Below are 4,407 nucleotides of genomic sequence, written 5' to 3'. Positions count from 1 at the left end.
ACCCGAACGCCTCGCTCGCGAGCCGACCCCTCCAACCAGCGGCTAAGTCCAACGCGGCGCATTGCTTTCCGCCGGCGGACGCGAAAGCCTCGCTCGCGAGCCGACCCGTCCAACCAGCGGCTAAGTCCAACGCGGCGCATTGCTTTCGGCCGGCGGACGCAAACGCCTCGCTCGCGAGCCGACCCCTCCAACCAGCGGCTAAGTCCAACGCGGCGCATTGCTTTCGGCCGGCGGACGCGAAGCCTCGCTCGCGAGCCGACCCGTCCAACCAGCGGCTAAGTCCAACGCGGCGCATTGCTTTTGGCCGGGCGGACGCGAACGCCTCGCTCGCGAGCCGACCCGTCCAACCAGCGGCTAAGTCCAACGCGGTGCATTGCTTTCGGCCGGCGGACGCGAACGCCTCGCTCGCGAGCCGACCCGTCCAAACAGCGGCTAAGTCCAACGCGGCGCATTGCTTTTGGCCGGCGGACCCGAACGCCTCGCTCGCGAGCCGACCCGTCCAACCAGCGGCTAAGTCCAAACGCGGCGCATTGCTTTCGGCCGGCGGACGCGAAAGCCTCGCTCGCGAGCCGACCCGTCCAACCAGCGGCTAAGTCCAACGCGGCGCATTGCTTTTGGCCGGCGGACGCGAACGCCTCGCTCGCGAGCCGACCCGTCCAACCAGCGGCTAAGTCCAACGCGGCGCATTGCTTTTGGCCGGCGGACGCGAATGCCTCGCTCGCGAGCCGACCCGTCCAACCAGCGGCTAAGTCCAACGCGGCGCGTTGCTTTTGGCCGGCGGACGCGAACGCCTCGCTCGCGAGCCGACCCCTCCAACCAGCGGCTAAGTCCAACGCGGCGCATTGCTTTCGGCCGTCGGACCCGAACGCCTCGCTCGCGAGCCGACCCGTCCAACCAGCGGCTAAGTCCAACGCGGCGCATTGCTTTCGGCCGTCGGACCCGAACGCCTCCGCTCGCGAGCCGACCCGTCCAACCAGCGGCTAAGTCCAACGCGGCGCATTGCTTTTGGCCGGCGGACCCGAACGCTTCGCTCGCGAGCCGACCCGTCCAACCAGCGGCTAAGTCCAACGCGGCGCATTGCTTTCGGCCGTCGGACCCGAACGCCTCGCTCGCGAGCCGACCCGTCCAAACCAGCGGCTAAGTCCAACGCGGCGCATTGCTTTTGGCCGGCGGACCCGAACGCCTCGCTCGCGAGCCGACCCGTCCAACCAGCGGCTAAGTCCAACGCGGCGCATTGCTTTCGGCCGTCGGACCCGAACGCCTCGCTCGCGAGCGACCCGTCCAACCAGCGGCTAAGTCCAACGCGGCGCATTGCTTTCGGCCGTCGGACCCGAACGCCTCGCTCGCGAGCGACCCGTCCAACCAGCGGCTAAGTCCAACGCGGCGCATTGCTTTTGGCCGGCGGACGCGAACGCCTCGCTCGCGAGCCGACCCGTCCAACCAGCGGCTAAGTCCAACGCGGTGCATTGCTTTTCGGCCGGCGGACGCGAACGCCTCGCTCGCGAGCCGACCCTTCCAAAACAGCGGCTAAGTCCAACGCGGCGCATTGCTTTCGGCCGTCGGACCCGAACGCCTCGCTCGCGAGCCGACCCGTCCAACCAGCGGCTAAGTCCAACGCGGCGCATTGCTTTTGGCCGGCGGACGCGAACGCCTCGCTCCGCGAGCCGACCCGTCCAACCAGCGGCTAAGTCCAACGCGGTGCATTGCTTTCGGCCGGCGGACGCGAACGCCTCGCTCGCGAGCCGACCCGTCCAAACAGCGGCTAAGTCCAACGCGGCGCATTGCTTTTGGCCGGCGGACCCGAACGCCTCGCTCGCGAGCCGACCCGTCCAACCAGCGGCTAAGTCCAACGCGGCGCATTGCTTTCGGCCGGCGGACGCGAAAGCCTCGCTCGCGAGCCGACCCGTCCAACCAGCGGCTAAGTCCAACGCGGCGCATTGCTTTTGGCCGGCGGACGCGAACGCCTACGCTCGCGAGCCGACCCGTCCCAACCAGCGGCTAAGTCCAACGCGGCGCATTGCTTTTGGCCGGCGGACGCGAATGCCTCGCTCGCGAGCCGACCCGTCCAACCAGCGGCTAAGTCCAACGCGGCGCGTTGCTTTTGGCCGGCGGACGCGAACGCCTCGCTCGCGAGCCGACCCCTCCAACCAGCGGCTAAGTCCAACGCGGCGCATTGCTTTCGGCCGTCGGACCCGAACGCCTCGCTCGCGAGCCGACCCGTCCAACCAGCGGCTAAGTCCAACGCGGCGCATTGCGCTTCGGCCGTCGGATCCCGAACGCCCTCGCTCGCCGAGCCGACCCGTCCAACCAGCGGCTAAGTCCAACGCGGCGCATTGCTTTTGGCCGGCGGACCCGAACGCTTCGCTCGCGAGCCGACCCGTCCAACCAGCGGCTAAGTCCAACGCGGCGCATTGCTTTCGGCCGTCGGACCCGAACGCCTCGCTCGCGAGCCGACCCGTCCAACCAGCGGCTAAGTCCAACGCGGCGCATTGCTTTTGGCCGGCGGACCCGAACGCCTCGCTCGCGAGCCGACCCGTCCAACCAGCGGCTAAGTCCAACGCGGCGCATTGCTTTCGGCCGTCGGACCCGAACGCCTCGCTCGCGAGCGACCCGTCCAACCAGCGGCTAAGTCCAACGCGGCGCATTGCTTTCGGCCGTCGGACCCGAACGCCTCGCTCGCGAGCGACCCGTCCAACCAGCGGCTAAGTCCAACGCGGCGCATTGCTTTTCGGCCGGCGGACGCGAACGCCTCGCTCGCGAGCCGACCCGTCCAACCAGCGGCTAAGTCCAACGCGGTGCATTGCTTTCGGCCGGCGGACGCGAACGCCTCGCTCGCGAGCGACCCCGTCCAACCAGCGGCTAAGTCCAACGCGCGCATTGCTTTCGGCCGGCGGACGCAAACGCCTCGCTCGCGAGCCGACCCCTCCAACCAGCGGCTAAGTCCAACGCGGCGCATTGCTTTCGGCCGGCGGACGCGAAAGCCTCGCTCGCGAGCCGACCCGTCCAACCAGCGGCTAAGTCCAACGCGGCGCATTGCTTTTGGCCGGCGGACGCGAACGCCTCGCTCGCGAGCCGACCCGTCCAACCAGCGGCTAAGTCCAACGCGGGTGCATTGCTTTCGGCCGGCGGACGCGAACGCCTCGCTCGCGAGCCGACCCGTCCAACCAGCGGCTAAGTCCAACGCGGCGCATTGCTTTCGGCCGTCGGACCCGAACGCCTCGCTCGCGAGCCGACCCGTCCAACCAGCGGCTAAGTCCAACGCGGCGCATTGCTTTTGGCCGGCGACGCGATTGCCTCGCCTCGCGAGAGCCGACCCCGTCCAACCAGCGGCTAAGTCCAACGCGGCGCGTTGCTTTTGGCCGGCGGACGCGAACCGACCTCGCTCGCGAGCCGACCCCTCCAACCAGCGGCTAAGTCCAACGCGGCGCAATTGCTTTCGGCCGTCGACCCGAACGCCTCGCTCGCGAGGCCGACCCGTCCAACCAGCGGCTAAGTCCAACGCGGCGCATTGCTTTCGGCCGTCGGACCCGAACGCCTCGCTCGACGAGCCGACCCGTCCAACCAGCGGTAAGTCCAACGCGGCGCATTGCTTTTGGCCGGCGGACCCGAACGCTTCGCTCGCGAGCCGACTCCGTCCAACAGCGGCTAAGTCCAACGCGGCGCAATTGCTTTCGGCCGTCGGACCCGAACGCCTCGCTCGCGAGCCGACCCGTCCAACCAGCGGCTAAGTCCAACGCGGCGCATTGCTTTTGGCCGGCGGACGCGAACGCCTCGCTCCGCGAGCCGACCCGTCCAACCAGCGGCTAAGTCCAACGCGGCGCATTGCTTTTGGCCGGCGGACGCGAATGCCTCGCTCGCGAGCCGACCCGTCCAACCAGCGGCTAAGTCCAACGCGGCGCGTTGCTTTTGGCCGGCGGACGCGAACGCCTCGCTCGCGAGCCGACCCCTCCAACCAGCGGCTAAGTCCAACGCGGCGCATTGCTTCGGCCGTCGGACCCGAACGCCTCGCTCGCGAGCCGACCCGTCCAACCAGCGGCTAAAGTCCAACGCGCGCATTGCTTTCGGCCGTCGGACCCGAACGCCTCGCTCGCGAGCCGACCCGTCCAACCAGCGGCTAAGTCCAACGCGGTGCATTGCTTTCGGCCGGCGGACGCGAACGCCTCGCTCGCGAGCCGACCCGTCCAAACAGCGGCTAAGTCCAACGCGGCGCATTGCTTTTCGGCCGTCGGACCCGAACGCCTCGCTCGCGAGCCGACCCGTCCAACCAGCGGCTAAGTCCAACGCGGTGCATTGCTTTCGGCCGGCGGACGCAAACGCCTCGCTCGCGAGCCGACCCCTCCAACCAGCGGCTAAGTCCAACGCGGCGCATTGCTTTCGGCCGGCGGACGCAAACGCCTCGCTCGCGAG

The sequence above is a fragment of the Prorops nasuta genome, unplaced genomic scaffold (assembly GCF_024137725.1).
Source record: "Prorops nasuta isolate Cenicafe-Biocafe unplaced genomic scaffold, Cenicafe_Pnas_1.2 PNAS00303, whole genome shotgun sequence".
Taxonomy (NCBI): Eukaryota; Metazoa; Arthropoda; class Insecta; order Hymenoptera; family Bethylidae; genus Prorops; species Prorops nasuta.
Note: the sequence above shows the minus strand (reverse complement) of the source record.